Source organism: Lonchura striata, chromosome 11 (assembly GCF_046129695.1).
Source record: "Lonchura striata isolate bLonStr1 chromosome 11, bLonStr1.mat, whole genome shotgun sequence".
Classification (NCBI taxonomy): Eukaryota; Metazoa; Chordata; class Aves; order Passeriformes; family Estrildidae; genus Lonchura; species Lonchura striata.
The window spans coordinates 21,517,540-21,535,298 of record NC_134613.1 but is presented as its reverse complement, the minus strand read 5'-3'; positions in this window follow the sequence as shown (position 1 = coordinate 21,535,298).

Here is a 17,759-nt window from a genome sequence, read left to right as displayed (position 1 = left end):
ACTGAGGAACTTCAAGCAAGCAGGAAAATCTGGCAGCACTTTTAGATGGAGAAATAGAACAGCAGAATGCTTCAGATGGCACAAAGAACCATCCTAAGGGAAGAGAAAAGAAACCCAGAGCAGCACTCACTGCAAGGGCTGATTTCAGTCAGTTTTGGGGAGGAAAGTGCTGGCAAAGGGAAGCAGAGATCTGCAGTGTTTACAAACACTGTGTGAAGAGGTAGAGCTTGTAATGGGAGTGGAGCAGAACATCCCCTGCAGAAAAGGAGGGGGTGGGAAATGAAGAAATTTGGAAACTCAACTTCCTGGAATAATGCTTTTTAAATCTCTTAACAAGGCATAGATCATGTCTTGTAGAAGGTGAACATAAAGGGAATATGAACATCAGAGTCATTCCTCCTGTGAAGTGCCATGGCAGCGATGCAGCAGCTGCCCAGGGAGCTGCACGCACTGGAAAACAAAGCCAAACACAGCTGTCCTGGGTAAAAATTGCATCCTGTGTTGTATTTTCAAACCAAACATTTAAAGAGGCTGCTGGTTTTGGAAGTACTTCATTTCCTTTGCAACACAGTAGCAATACCAGCATTCCCAACTGATAGAAACAAGAAATCACCATCACAGAATGGTCTAGGTTGGAAGAGTCCTTAAAAACCATCTCATTCCACCCCCTGCCATGGACAGGGATATTTTCCACTATCCCAGGCTGATCCAAGCCTTGTCCAACCTGGCCTCAGACACTTCCAGAGGTGGGGCAGCCACAGCTTCTCTGGGCAACCTAAAATTAAAGTTAATAAATGGATTTTGTAGTTAACCAAAGAACAGAAGAATGTCTCAGGTAACAAGTCTAAAGCTTAGCAGCAAGGGTAACCAAATCCAAGTTTCAGCAGCTGATTCTGCTCTGCCTGTGTCAGAGCATCCCTCCTGCAGGCACAGGCAAGACCCCACAAGCTCATGCAAAGGGAATATCCTTCATTATTTTCCAGCTACTGAAAAATTGAAGATGTGCAATATCCAGTCTGTTTCCTTTCCAATATAAAGTCTAAAATTCTTCTGTGTTGAAGTGTCCAGCTACTGGTCTTACTCTTACTAGTAGGAGTTGGAATGGGGTTATAATGACTACTTTTTTTTTGAGACTTCTTCATCCCTCAAGTTGTGACTTTTGAACTACTTAATTCCCACAAATATTCCCATTAAAATGTTTATCCAAGACAAAGATTAATCAGTTGTTTCTTCACTCTGTTTTTAGGGCTTCTCTTACACAGACTCTTGTCTACCACTGTTTCATCAGCCCAAGTGGTCATCTAGAGGGGACTGGACATCCAGGCACTTACATTCCAAGCTTCACTCCTTGTTCCATGTACATGTCCTTGTCTTGTTTATATCTCAAAAGATGAATTTCTACTCCAATGTACATTTAGTTTGTTTATGGGAAGCTGCTTCTGTCTGCATTTCCTTGTAGAAATTTAGAAAAGGCCCTGCTGTAGCTGCTGAACTGTGAGGGGTTTGAGATGAAATGACCAAACCCATTAAACTTTAACTGACTGGAACCAAAACACCCCACTGGAACAGCAGCAATAGTCCTTGAAGGAGCAGATGGAGTGCAGAAAATATCTTAACCTTGCGACTCCAGTGGTTGACTGTATCTGATGAAATGAAAAATTAAAAAAAACCACAGAGTCAGGTATATTTGTCACTAAATAGTCCTGTTTCTGCCCCTTTCCCCAAGAACTGAGCCACTCATTTCTGGCTGAAAACACCTTCTTTATCCCTGATTCCCTCCTTCATCTGCTTGTTCAGAGGCTAAAGGCTCTACTCCACTCTGATTGCTCTTAATTTGTCAGCCCATTCCTTTAGAATGGATGTGTTCTTACCAAATTGTGAGAAAAGCTGAAGCCTTGGCATTCCCCATCCTCAGTTGATGAGGACAAGACACTGTGGATGGTCCATATTCAAAACTGACTCATAAAAGTGAATACAAAAGGAATCATTTTACCAACAGTGCAAAATCCTTCAGGGCATTCAAAACTGGAATTGTGGAGTGTTGCAAGAACAGGGCAGTGGTGGAGTCCCCATCCCTGGAGTGTTCTAAAAGATGTGTGGATGTGGCACTTGGGGAAATGGGTTAGGGGTGGCCTTGGCAATGCTGGGTCAAGGGGTGAACTTGATGACCTCAAAGGCACTTTCCAGCCTAAACTCTTGTTTGATTCTATGAAAATACACCATGAATTTCATCAGCCCTTGAACCATGATGGCAACACGAGGTAACACACAAAATCTACAGCTCACCCATGCTCTGAGCATGGCATCCGGCTCTGGAATTGCCCTTCCCTAGACCTCAGGAATTTGTAATAAAACCAGAAGAGTGATAAAAACAGGCTGTATGCATAGAAAAGTGTACATGAATGACAACTGGATGTAAAGCACAAAGATTAATTGAATGGATAAGCTGAAAAGACAATTCACTCTTTTCTCATTACATTAACAAATTAGGGTAAAATTAATTAAATAATCAGTCAGAAAAGGAAAGTGTGTTTCTTGCACAACAGTAATGTCATAGTGAAACTGATTGTCTGGAATGTCTCAAATCCCAGATTATGAGGGATTTGCAAAGAGCAGAGGAAGCAATGGCAGATGCTGCAGAGAGGGCTGTGGGATGGAGATGCAACAAACCAGCAGCAGGCACCAGGAGGGATCTGATATGCTGATGCATGCCCTCATCTTAAATTCCTCTAAGCAGCTACTGTCAAAGTGAGATGTCTACTATGATTGGAAAACACAAACTAAAGAAGAGAACAGGATGTCCTTGTTCCCTGTGCTTGATCCCAACTCACTGCAGATGGTGCCTGGGACTCCCACAGCCACCCCCTCCTCCCTTCCAATGGGAAAACACACAAACTACTGTCGTTTTTTCCATGTTCTGGGGAAATTCAGTCTCTGTGTTGTCCTGCTCAGCACAAAAGGCTTTGCTGCCTCTTCTAGACCTGCTTTTGTTTATTAACCAACTTAAAAGATCAAGGAGCACCTGCATGACAGGGCTTTTACATCAGTATTTTGCTACTTGCTTGCATTTGCACTGTCTGAATTTTGCACAGACTAACCCACACAAAACATTTTCTTTCGTTCCTTTCAATAATGTGTAGGAATTCAAAATAACTCTATTGTAAAAACTATTAGCCCTGTAATAAGGTGGTCTGGCTCTTGGCTTTCTGCTTAATACTATTTCAGAAAGCAACACAGACATTTCCAAAGGTGGTCTCCTGAAATTTAAGTGCTGTGTACAGAACTCCACATATTTATATATTCAGTGTATGATTCCAGGTCTTGTTTCCTACCTGTTAGTTTTCCTAGGGCAATAGAAGCATTATTTACCTTGACTTTCCTCAAGGCTTTGGCCACAGCTCCTTACTCCTTCTCAGAGTGCTGCTCTGCTCCACCTCCATTCCTGCCTCCACCTTGTGTAACAAGAACATCATGTCATTTAATATTTCTGTATTCAAGGAGAAGAAAACCACATTTCCTAAGATCCCACACAACAACACAGCTAATTTAGTGATAATGAAGATGACGCACAGGAGGTTGGAGGGGGCCAGGAGGTTTCATCTGCCAGGCAACTGCTCAGACTGACAAAGAGCTGCTGGTTTGAGATGAAGCTTTGAACACTTTAGAGGGATACACTTTATTCACACCTGCAGAACCCAGAAAATTCCATAAAACACAGAAGCAGAGCATGTTGCACACAGCTGCCATCCCCAGCCAAGCTAGGATCTCGTTACCAAATACTCCACTGGAATTCTCCCGTGGGCAGCTCCCCATCCTTTGGGACTGATTTCCTTTGGCATTTAGAAGGCACTCAATATGGATCACAGGGCTTCACTGTCACACAGGTATTAATTTCCCAAAAACCAGAACATGGCTTGTACTCAGTCCCAACCATCTCTGTGCCCTCCCTGACCCCCAACCACCCACACTCCATGTCTCCTCTTAGCAGACAGCCTGTAAACACCAAGTCAAAACACTCAATAAATATCAAGATAATTAGACACTCACAACAGAGATAATTAGACACTGTTGACCAACTGATCTTAGAAGAATGAGAAAGGACAAGCTCCCATTTGCCAGACATGCTGAGCACAGAGTGCTGTGAGTGTGACACACATCACAGGGTGGGTGGGAGTATTTTTTGTCTTTAAAAGAGCCTCCCCAGCACAATTACCTGTGAGCAGCCCAGACAGGCAGGTCCTGTCTTAACATACCAGCAGCTGGATTGCAGCAGCTGGATGAGGCATGTACCGTCCTGGCTTCCATTTATGGGTCTCAAGATTTTGATGGAAAGTTGTTAAATGTGTTACAGAGGTTTATTTATGTTGACATTGTGTGTTCTTTTTGTCTCTGTAATTAATTCTAAGTTTTTATTGGTTTCTTTAGCAGAGGAACTCAAACCAGTTTGCCATTCTTGGAGGGCCTACTTCAGCAAGAGTGATCCAGGTGTGTCTGCTCATGAGCATTCTTATCTCTGTGCTGGAGCAGCTCCTCCATCCTCCCACTCTGAGGTACCAAACCTTGCGCTGCATCTTCCTTATATTCATCACCAAGGAACTACATGTACAATTTCCTTGTCCAGTATTTGCTTCATTTTAAGTTTGGAATCAAACAAGTGGCAAGTAAAATCCCTCTTGGTCTTGAGCTGTCTGCAATACTCAACCTCCCAGCATTGAGGCTGAGCCTTGTCTCTAAGGTCTCTGTCCTTGTGTTACAACTGGACATAAACTAGACATAAATCCACACAAGGTAACTGAAATTATAACCAGAAATCATCTTCCCCACAGGGCAAAATGCAAGAATCGCCTTTTCCAAAATCTCAGCAGTGCAGTCTTCCAAACCATGGAAGCTCTCTGCTGTTCCCTAATCTTTGCCCCTTCATGGAATTTTTGGGTGTTTCAGTACTTCCAATTCAAGAGTATTCCTATAGAAATTCGATAGGAATTTCCCATAGAAAAAAAGTCTTATTTAGAGCTCTCCACTCTCAACTGGAAAAGGTTAAATGACTTAAATTTTTCCCACATCTTGGCCATCTCTCTCAACTTCCCTCTGTCTCCTTGCCTGTGATTCTCACTGGCCTACAGAAGAGTTACCAGAAATCCTCATCTTGACTCATAACTTGCTGTTACTCATCCTTAATCACATTACACCTAGACTACTGAAATATCTGCTTAAAATATTCCAGGAATTCTCCAGCTCAAGCACTTGGGGTCTGGAATAATTTGGCCAGAAATGTCTCATTTTCCAGGAAATGGATGATGTCATCCCATTATCAGTCAGCTGCACTGCCCATCATCCTGGCCTTCACAGCTCTCTGCTGATTTACTCTCCTCATCCACCCACTTCAGCAGATGCAAGAAGTTACGACAGTTTTGATATAATTCTGCCTTTTTCAAGTATTTTTCTGAAGCCATCAAAATGTACCCCTATAGATTATCTTTGTTTTCCTGGAGCAAAGGAAGAGTGAGGACTGACCTTCCTTGGTACTCTGGAAAGGTTGTGGTCTCCCCAGTCTCTTTGATTGATGCATCCAAGAAGTTTATGTCAAGATGGGCTTTACTAAGGCACAACTCACTTCTGAAAATCCAGAGAAAAGCAAGAACATGGGAACAAACCAGAGACAGCAGGAAATTGGGTCCTAAACTCCTTATCTCACAAAGTTATGTTTTTTTGGGAATAACTAAGTGACTAGAATTTACTCATGGAATTCAGGACAACTAAACCACAATATTACTCACAAGGAAGCCAGATGTTCTGGGCTTTCCTTACCTAGTAATAGCAGCAACATCTGGATTCTTGCAAATATACAAAATGACAGGGAATAGTGGGGAAGTCTGGATATTTTTTATTTTTTTTAATTAGTAGGGGTTTTGTCTACAATAGTATGTGGAGAGAAATAGACACCCTTTGATTAGGACAAGAAAGAATGACATGCTCAGGCAACGGAAGAGATCCTGAACTGTGGTTTTAGCAGAGATTAAATTAAAATAGAGCAAAATATCATTAGAAAACTAAGAACAAAGGGAAGCATCACCAGGCAGCCACACTAAGTCAGTGGGGCTGTTGCATCAACCCTACTGCTGTCCTTGCAGAGACCCTATGCAGGACAGAAGGAAAAACTTAGGAAAGCCCCGGGGAAGGACCAGAACGGGATAATTAATTTTAAAAACATACAGTGCAAGCACACAATGATCAAGTGCAATGAGTTCCATCAGTCATTGCTGCAGTCCCTGACAGGCAAGCACAGAGGGAACCAGCTCCAACACACGTGGCAATGGGATTACCAGCGTTTCTTTAAAAATCCTGTAGAAGACAACTGCACAACAACTATCAATAAACAGAGCATCACCACATTTCCAGCTACACCTAAGGCTTGCATTAGGACAAGCTACCCAGCAGCTGTTCTTCAGGACAGCTTGCCTAAATATTTCTGGGTGTATTGCAGACCTCAGTTTTTGTTTTTTTTTTTTTTTTTTAATTCACTCTTTTGGACCAAATTCCTTATTTATCCTCCTACTGTCCACAGCTTCTCTGGAAAGCTCCCTGCCACTTGAAGCCAGCTGGTGTGACTGTGAGCAAAACACAATGACTCCTATTCTGGATCAGCTTTTACAGTCCCACCCTGGAGGTCTTTCTCCTTTATCTCCAACTCTTCCTTACCTCTTTTCAACATCTGGGTAGCTCTCCTGAGGCTCCAGAAATAAGCACACACTATACATCCTGTTCCTCCACCCCTCAAGACATATTGTAATGAATACAGAAAACACATGCTCCAGGATAATTTGTTATCTCATGCAGAGCCATTAGCATCAGCTTCCTTCCCTGGATGGAGTCAAGTCAAGCTCAGAGACAAGTTTTCCAGGTTGCACATGCCACATGTCTCCTTGTTCCTTCCTTCCCTCTCCTCCCATTAGGGACTATCCTTCCTGCTTATCAAACCCAAGGAAAAAGAGCCAAACTTAGGAGGTCTCCTGAGATACTGATCTGCCTTCCTATAATGCAAAGCAGCTTATTAGAGTCACTGGAACAACTCAAAAGCCATATAAAACCAACACAGATTTCACTCATTCCCAGCAGCACTACAGCACCTTGCAGTTCCTGGTAATAAAAAGATAACTGCACTGGCGGGATGGAGTTTGGAAGTGCTCCAGCTTGACTCAGCTGAGGAACAGAGGGATTTCTCAGGGCTCTCATAGCTTACACCAGACACTGCAGGCACGAGGGATGGAGGAGAAGGATGGAAATCACCTACTCTGAAAACCTCAGGGATAAATTTATGAACAGACTCATACACTGTACACAACGAAACTGAGCTCTGACACACTGGTCAGCAGGCTTCCTGTCCTCTCTTTTTGCCAGAAGCTACAAAAACTGCTAATCTCTCCCAGTTCCAGTTCAAGGGGCTGCTGGCTCTCTTGTGCAGGCAGAACAGGCTCAGTGCTTTCAGCTTTTGAGGTCACTAGATCAAGCCAGTGGCCAATACAAATGACAACAAAAATTTCCAAAGCTGGACCGTTCTTTTTGTGAGCTGGTTTTATTCCCAGCACAGGAAAATCCTTCCTAATACAGGGAAGCTCCTGGCAAAATTAGAGTGGCTGGTAACAATTTGCATCTTTCCTCTCTCAGACCCAAGTCCAAAGCCCACCAGTGGTGGTGGTAAGCCCCACTGACTTCACCAGGCTTTGGCACGAAGCCACAGCACAAAGAGCTGATGGGGATGAAGTTTTGGAAGGATGGAGGTGGCTAACAGATCCCAGAACTTGACAAAGCACTTGGAGCATTTGCATACAAATGCTCTTTGCTTGTTTATTGCTTCATCTGCTGCTTGTCTTTTTAACACACCCTCTAATTGTGTTATTACAAAAAAGAGTGCATGCAAATAACTGCCTGAAGTGAACTCAAGCAGAGAACAATCCATTAACCACTGTGCTTATATTCCAAAAAGTGTTAGAAACCCTCAATAAGGAATGGTGGTTTGAGGGGAAACCCTCAGCATTCAGGCAACTGCTGCAAACACACAGGCCTGAGTTACATGAGCTGGAAGGCAGAATTCAAAATGCAAATGTTCATATTAAAACAAACTGCTAATTAAGAGCAGGCTTCATTATAGAGATTATGCATCTTTAGAGACTCCACCAGACATGCACATTTCCATCACAAACCAGGAAGACACAGAGAAATACTCCCAGGCTGAGCCCATTGGCTTCTTGTCCTTCCTGACCCTAAAAGGGCCATTACACATCTGGGATGTTTAGTCTGGAGAACTCGGGGTCAGCTTTTGTGGAGAGCCATGAGAAAGGAGCAGCTGTGGCAGGGCCAGGTGACACTGTGCCCTGTCCCCTGCCTGGAGAGGACCCGGCAGCAGCTGCCAGCAGCGACCCAGCGCCAATTCCCAGGCCTCCAACGGGCCCTGTGGGCTATTCAGCAAAAACAACCCGCTCCAAAAATACCAGAAGTGACCCTGTCCAAGGATTATCTGCAAAATCTCCCCTGCTCCTTGTATTTTTAATGAAATTAAAGTATTTGCAATAGTACAAATGTCAGGGTTTGGGCCAGATAAACAAGTTACAGAGACCGAGTGCTGAGTTTCATGGATGCAGACTGGCATAAAATTAGGAAAAAAGTGCAGAAGTCACTTGTCAGATTTTAACCCTGGAGAAATAAACTCAAAAGCTGATGTAAGAAGAAAGTATTTCTCAAGGCATGGCCTCATATAATTTCCATTATTTGCCTTCTTATTGCCACCTCTTATTTTGAGAATGGTTTAAATAAAAGAAACATAGAACCAGATTTATAATACATTATATTTTTTCTCTAAATATGGCTCTAAAAATGGCTTTTAAAAACATACAGTTAATTCCGTGTAGAGAAACTTGATTTACTGAAATAACTTGACAGCCTGAACCCTAAGAGAGTTCTCCAAACTTCAGAGATTGCCCTGCTGTTGAACATTGGGTCCAACACCTCCATACTCAAGCCCAGAAGCAGGTGGACATCTTTTAAAGACACATTAGGTTGGTCTTTACAACTTGTGTTTCACGACAATCAATCCAAAATGAAAAAATTAAGATTTGCCACATTCTTCTGAGTTGTATTAAAAACTGTCGGTATCAGCGACAGTTGAGCAGAGTGAATTACAGAGATCAAAGTTTGAATAACTGAATTCAGAACAACACTTGCAAATCTGATGGCAACTCAAACATTAACTTTTGAGAAGGGCAACCAGAGTTTCTTTTGGCATGAAGAGCCCATTGGTGCAATGTCAGTTTATTCACACAGATGCACCTACTCTACACCCATAATATAGCAATAAAACTGCTGCTCTTGTTTGCAGCACCCTGCATGTTTTCACGTCATGCCAAGAACAGAGAATGACCATTTTGCTCTTGAAACACATGTACAGGACTAAGAACAGGCATGTTCTTATCTCTGTATCTGATGGAGACTTGTTTCAAAGAAGAGAAGTCTTTCTTCTGAAAGCATACGATCATCACTGAACACGCTGCCAAAACTGAAGGCTGAATACAAATTCTTACTTAGAAGAACATTAGAAATTTGTAAAGGCACAGGGAAATAAGTAGTTTCATTCAGCCAGTTCCCTCCCCTCTCACCTCCAAATAGAAAAGAATTAGACTTGTGCTGGCTTTTTTTTGAGATTAGCTAACAGTAATTTTTCCTTGTATGTGAGAGATTTTTACTATTATGGCTATTGAAGATTTGGATTCCACAGCAAACCCCCAAGAATGAGTAATGGTCTCATTTTCCATCTGCAATACTGAGCAAGAGCCAAGGGCAACCCACTGACACTGGAGGATTTGGACCATGAGTTTTGGTTTTGCCTCCTGCTCTTGTCAAAGGCCACTGCTGAAAGCCTCCTAACAGGACTTTATAAAAGTGGCTTTTCAAGGTTCCATAGAAATTCAAATGAACTTATTTCCTTTGTCATGGATTTCTGAGTCATCTTTTCCAAAGGGAGGGGAGAGGAAATATAATCAGAAAAGGGAATTATTCCTATTTTACAAGAGGGAGCAGATCTACAGTAGTCATCCTTTATCTTGTCATCTTCCTGACCACAGTATTGTGAAAAGCCCACAAGCAGAAATGGCAACAAACATCAATGAAATACTGTGCTCTTTGTATCATTAAGTCCTGCCATGAGGAAGAAGGGAACCCATGGCATCTTTCAACCCTGCCTTTGTTACTTACACCACGCCTTCTGCAAGGCACAGTACACAAAATGTTATGCAAAACCAAGCCATTCCTGGTAGCTTAGCAAGAAGCATTCATTACAGTTCAGAAAACTTTCATTTCAGTACATCCTTGTTGACTGAGCTGACAAAATCTGAAAAAATCTCTCACAAGGCCAGAGCTGTCCTGTGGTGGGGGCATCCATCAGTCCTGCTCCCCTTTCCTACCAGTTTCTTCACTGGAGTACACCATAACTGCCAAGAACAGAAAGCTGGAAGCATGGGGAGATGGGCAGAACTGGGGGAAGGTTGTACCTAGCCCTGGGTCCTACCAGCATGCCAAAATGTGGTCACACCAAAGGGTGAAGCCACAACCTCCAAAACATGCTGGTGCCCCTCTGCAACAGGTGGTGAAGCTGCTCTGTGCTGAAATAGGGGTTATGGTCACAGCTTTTGAACTCTTCCCTTTAAGAAACATTTTATGGGAAACTGTGTTTATGGGAGCTGGCTATCATTACACCAGATCTCGGAAAAGCACAGTGCTTTCTAGTGAAAGCTTAAGCAAATAACCAAACCCCCAAAGCCCCCCTTTTTCCAGTAACTGAAAGGAAGACCCATTTAAATTTCTAGTCTGCACATTTCCTTCATAGTCCATCTAAAAGAAAGAGCATTTAGACACAAGGGTGTCAAGTGCTATGAATCATCTTTAAAGCGTTCAGTTTAATTAGACAAGGATAACAAGGTTTAAACAAAGTCACTGAAATCTAATTCTCTGTATGAACTCCTATCATACAGCAGACGAGTGAAATCAGTAAAAGTGAAAAAGTAAGGGTTTAGCTGAGCTTATTTGTTACAGCCACTCTTGAATAAAGTGGTTTTTATGGCCATGAACCTCTGTGGGAGCAGAAGTCAAGGTCTCAGTGACAATCCATCATTTTGGGGAAGAACCCTACTGTAACCTCACATCTGTGCGTGGCAGGAATAAGAGGCAGCTGTGAGTAGCTACTCTGAGAATAAATCCTACTCAAAACCCATGACATATCCATCCATGTTCTGGTAAGGCAGATGAGTCAAGGGAACTTCACGAAGTGTCAGCTCATCTACTGCCTTGGGAACAGATGCCACCACCCCAACAGGGACAGCCAGCTGTGGAGCCAGATTTCATTTACACACTACAATAAAAGCCCAAAGTTTCTTAATAGTACACAAAACAGGCAGTCAAGGTTTCAATTCCAAGTTTTTTGTTTTTTTTTTTGATGCAGAATAGTTGACTTTGCTGATTCTGTAACAGTTTTGGGAAAAGGAGATGGGAGAGGACATGGATGGAAACTCTAAGAGACATGAGGCTTGAAGCTGTGCATTTTCCTCTGCATGACAAAAAGACAGCACATAACTGCTACCTCAATTCAGTATCAGTCCAGATTTGTTTCAGCAAGAGTTTCTTCCAGTTTCCTCCAGAGTCATATCTCTAAATGTGACTCTGATGCAAGGAAGAATTTAATGGAATTAGATCAACCACCAAGGTTTCTGCCAACAGGAGCACTTCTGCTTAGAGCACTTGATGGTCTCTTGACCCTGAAGATAAGGGGAGAACAAGAACCCAAACAAACACCCCAAATCAAAGTCCACACATTTTTTGTGTTCCTCTCTGGGCAACCAAGTGGCACTGCTTGTTACTTCACAACCAAGAGAATCCTCCAGAGAAGGGTCTAGAGTGCCTTATCAGAATCAAAACAGCCTCAAGGAAGACCTGGTGGGTCTGTTCCAGTAAAGAGTGTGGCATAAGAGGTGACAGCAGCAAAACCCGAGTGGGGAGCAAGCAAATCTCCAAGTCTGATTTTAAAGAGGAAGTCTGAATAGGAATCATTTACTACCCCCATGATTATAAAAGAAAATGATATCAATTAGCAAGATGAAAGACTGTACAGAGAGACAGCAACATTCATTACTTCTCAGCTGAAATCAGGCCTCAACCTGGAAACAAAAGCTTCAGCTCCTCTGCGGTTGGGTAATTAAACACAGAAGGGGCTGCAGAGAAAAGGCTTTTCATTCACTGTCATACAGACCTTAAAGGTGCATTCAAACTTCTTTCCTGAAGCTGAACTTTCATCCAGCTACCAGGATAAAGTATTTGGCTCAAGTAGGTGGAAGTCTGAACTTCCATCACCCACTGAAGAAACAGGACTTGTCCACATGGAGGTCAACACTCCTGTAATACTTTGGGCTGTTAGGAGTTAGAGTCATTCCTGTTTTGGAGGTTTAGAGCAACATTTTTGTCTGTCCAGCAGCCTTACCCACAGCAGAAAGGCCTGGGGAGGTGAATTGTGGCACTTTTACCAGAGGAAAGAGCTATTGCAACTCACTGGTGAGGTAGAGTTGTGACTGAGCCACAGGCAAAGCCTCTTTGTAGTGCAACACATGAAGTATTACACAGTCCAGATGTAGCTCTTAACAATGACAACCAAATTCTCACTGGAGGGATAGTTTTGCATGGCATAATTCACTACAAGTGAAAACTATGCAAGCCAAGAGAAAGATATAATCTAATTATTTCTGGTTTCTCAGGGCTGAAGGTGAGAGGGAAATTTAAAAGCAAACAAAGCTGCATTGCTCAACATGGAATGCTGCAATATAAAGAAGTGAAAATTAAGGCCCTGCACAAAACATGTCAATTTTCGATAGATATGGCACTAACATATATTAATATTTCTGACAAGCCAAGAATGTCAGATTTCTAAGCACAATATGAATCACATTAGAATTAAGAACAGCTGAGCCTGCACAACAGATTATACAAGTATTTATGAAGCACAGGAAATACTCAAAGCCAGCAAGTTCAGCTGTATACCAATATAACTAATAACTCAATGTATCTGGTAAAAAGCCACTTTATTGACAAGATAACTACAAATTAACAAAATACTGGATAAAATATTGAACATCAGGGTAAAACACAGGGGGCATTAAAAATGCCTTTTAAAAGAAGGAGTCTGTTCTCATTAAAAGTTCTTGTCTTATCAAGACTGAAGGAAGATCAATGAATCATGAAAGCAATTCAAGTTGAGCAAAGTTCTTCTTTGCTCAAAATGGTAAATTTCAAAAAATTCTGGCAAAATGGCTTGAGGAAAAAAATAATCAGTGTACCCAAGCTCAGGAAGAAGAAAACACAAACCACAAGATTCAATTTGCAGCACAGACAATCTGAAGCTATTTATCAGATAAGACTGAAACTGCCCCTATCTGGACACCTTTCAAATAACTCTTATTTGGAATCATTAAAGTGTTTTTTACTATTGGCTGAAAACAACTGATGAGGTTCCTAAAACAGCCCCTTAATTTAATTTACTTGGACATGAACAAATTAAAAGCAGAGTTACAGGATATAGTACTAACAATGCAGATATGTCACTGTAACATTTTTTGTGCTCTTAATCAGTTTGATTCATTAAAATAGTAACTGGTTGTGATGTGAACGAACTTTGCTAAGTGTTAGAGTCTTAAAAAAACATAAGATAAATCAGTGATCTGGAATGAAAACTGGAATTGAAGTCAATGAAAACGCAGGGTAAGATATTTTGGTTTTATGAAAAAAAGTATTGAGTCTTTAGCCAAGACAGCAAAGTCCAGAGAAATATCACAAAACCTGACATCACATTAGAATTTCTCACTTAGACACCTTTCAATCCACCTGCTAGGATGGTCTCCTCTGGAGCAAGGAATATCTCATTCCCCATCCTCCTCAAGTGAGGAGTGGAACACAAGTTGTGAAGAAGGAGACAAAGTAGGCACTGATATCAAAGACAAGAGCTGGAAGGAGGAGGGTGCCCACAGAGTCACAGACTGGTTTGGGTTGGCAGGGACCTGAGTTCATCTCATTCCAGCCCCTGCATGGGCAGGAACACCTTCCACTAGCCCAGGCTGCTCCAAAGCCATCCAGCCTGGCCTTGAGCACCTCCACGGGTGTGGCACCCAAACACAAACACACCAGAGCTCAAGGCAAGGTGCTCAGGGAACCAGAAGAGGTCTGGCTTAATTTTCTCAGGTGGATTACAGATAAGTAGGGACAAAAAAGCCCCATGAGCTTCAGTCATTTGTTCACAAGGGCAGGAGACATCAGGACTGGACTCCAACCAGCTGGGAACCTGCTTTGAATGACCTTTCGGGGTCAGCTTTGGAGATTGTGTAACAGTTTTGGTATTTTCTCTCTCTATGGCACTATTTTAACAAACCTGTAATCACAGCACTAAAAGGTGGGAATGTGAGTACAAATCCCCATCCTTAATTACTTTGCCTGGTTCGGAGTGGGAACTTTTAATTCAAGTCTTCCACTCATCAGGAGGGTGCCTGAACCATCAGAAAACAGTGATTTTTTTTTTTTTTTCTAGCTCACTAAACATTAAATAACTCACACAAAGTTGAAAAGGAACAGACTCAAATACTCACACAGATTATTTTATATTAAGGACGTTCAAACTTCTAAGCCCAACAACCCACATACCAAACATTTCTTAAGATCAAAAGGCACATTTTCTGCTCTCTCCCTCACACAATCCCACACACATCTAAACTTCATCCTCTTACCAAACATCCTGGGCACTTTATTTTCAGACTGACTGCTCTCTAAAAATTATTTTGTTTTGCTTCCTAACAGAGATGAGCAATATCCAAGAGAACCAGGGGATGGATCTCAAGTTGGGCTGTTTCAGACAGACACACCTTGGAAGTCATTCTCAGTAATCCACATCCTGCAGTTGGGTACTCTGAGGATTGAAAATCAAACATAAGATGAAGCTGAATCTAAATTTCTACTAATCCATGCAAATACTATAGTCGGGTAGGAACAGATGAGAAACTAAAAATCCCACTTGTATTGGCTTGTAGGTGGACAAGACATAGAAATAACATTTTCCAGTATCACCTTTGACTTGTCATGGACAAGGGCAGATCTGACAGTTCCAGACCCAGAGCATCCAGAGATGCTGTTCAAACTCACCACCTTGTATTTTAAGTACACTGTGAACACAGATTTCAAGGAATCACACACTCAGCAAAGAATGTAAGAACCTGGTATTATGCTAATTTATATAAAATTTAATTTGTAATGGCTTAAAAATTAATTAAGTCTTTAAAATAAAATGAGTTTACATTTCATGGCAGATCTACTTCAATCTGCTGCTTCTCAAGATTTGGAATGGAACATCAAACTGAAATATCTCACCATCTCATGATGACATATCAGAGTTTAAGTAAGTAACTCTAGCAAAACAGGCAGTGTTTTCAGGAGAAAAATAAAATTGTCTGCTGGTTGCTTATAAAGTTGGTTTGAACTACAGAATGCCTCACAGTGTTCCTTCACAAAGTGTTTCACAAATACCTTCCAAAAATACTCTCCTCATTAGACCATAAAACAAGGAGCAGGACTGCAAAGCAATTATTTGCTATTTCACACCAGATTAAATGTTGAGTAACCACCACCTTCAGTAGAGTTACAATGGTCCAAGTCAGAAATGAGGACAGAATTTAGCAGAAATCCATTAACTTCCAGTTACTCGTGAAAGAACAGGAGATGATCTATTTGGAGTCTATTAAGACTGCAAATAAACTCTATTTTTGCAAGTCAGAATAGAAGAGTTTTTGTTTTCGAAATTTTTGTGGTCTTTAAGAAAGAATAGATGATTTTGCTGTAGATTAGTTACTTGCACACCTACATTTACTAAATTTTAGTATTTACTCTTGTATAACCTGCCTATAAGCTTCTTTTCATTCAGCTTTCTCACTCCTTTTAGTACTATGTAATGAATGCTGAGCGGTCTGTAAAATAATTGCAGCAGATAAAATTAAAAGTGAGGGAAATTCTGACCCTGTAGCACCCACCACTCTCAAAACCACTTGTTTTAAGTGTACACCAACTCTATCACATGAGAAACCTGCAAGTCTGAAGAAGGTTCAGAAACGCTTCCAGAACCTCTACAAGATTCTCTGGAGATGGTCAAACATCCTTCTTGCAAACATGACAACATTCAGAACTTACCTGGGACCTCACAAACAGCAGCTAGCAGCACTAGAGAGCCCAGATGTGGAGGAAACAGCTGGAGCTCTGACTTCTTCACCAGACAGCTGGAGACTTCCCAATAAAAGTCAGCACAGCTTTGGAGCCCAGATTTTGCTGTTCCAGCTGCACGTTGTGGTTCCCTGGGGAATTCACTGGCTGAAGAACTCCTGGTAGCATGGTTTCATAAAGCAGTGCATATACCTGCTTTGTTTCTTATTGCCCTGGGATTAAATCACATGCTGAGCTTTACTTTGGCTAGTAAGTCAAGGAGCAGCAGAGACTCAGCGTGGCAGTGATAAAGGAAAAAGCAAACTTTAGTCTACTGCAATTTCCAAGAACAGGATAAAACCTCTGAGGTAATGGTAGCCCCAACCAAAGCAGAGGGGAGAGACTTGAGCAAAGATATTTTAAATGCTTCACTCCAGACTGTTTCCACTCTGGGAAAATACACAGCAGAGCCTGTTTTGTGCTCTGATAATTTTTCTTTCAAAGGTTCTAATTTTTTGTTACTCACTATGGTAAAAAACCCCCATGTTTTGCCATATAAAATAAGTACACTTCTCTATCACCCACTTCTACCAATATATATAAAGACTGTATATTCTAAACACATCATTTGTCAACAGCTTGTAAATCAGGTTTTTCCAAGTAGTAACATTAGCCATTAATTGTTTTAAACTTCACAAGTGAACACTCAAACAGGAAATATGATACATAAACAGGAACAAAGTCTTTAGCACAGCATTCAGTATAGCCCAGCCAAAGCCTGGCCAGTCTGGTAGAAACCATCAGCAGCAGCTCTAAACACAACTGCTGGTTGAACAGTGAATGTTCTCTCAGTGATGTTTGTTACTGAGCAATGGAAATAGAATTTTTTCCTCTATTACTCCTTAGCAGTAATGTCTTGAAATCTAGTCTCTTTCCTCTCCAAATTTTTAGAATCCAAAACCTTACTGCAACTTTTGGTTGTACATTTTTTTCATGACTGAACCCAAACGTTCCAGTTTCTATTGTGTGTCAGGAATATTCATATACACCCCCTTTTTTATTAGTAGTAAATTCACCCTAAAATGCAGCCTCTGTTTGGTCATTTTGTATCTTGGTCAGTGCATGAGCACGAGGAAGAAAGGTGAACCTGTCAGAAAACCCTGAAGTGGCAGTGCTGGAATCTGAGCAGGGAAAACCCAACCACTCAGAGTCCAGGACCAGTTTGTTCCCCCTTCCAAAGCCCAGCTCTAGAGTGAGTTTTGTTTTACTGGGAGGGTGGGGAGGCCCTGGCACAGGTGCCCAGAGCAGCTGTGGCTGCCCTGGATCTCTGGAAGTGCCCAAGGCCAGGCTGGGTGGGGCATGGAGAACCCTGGGACAGTGGAAGGTGTCCCTGCTGTGCCAGGGGTGGGACTGGATGGATTTAAAGGTTCCTTCCACCCCAAACTATTCTCTAAGGTTTCTGTCCATAATCAGCGGTAAAAAAAATCACATTA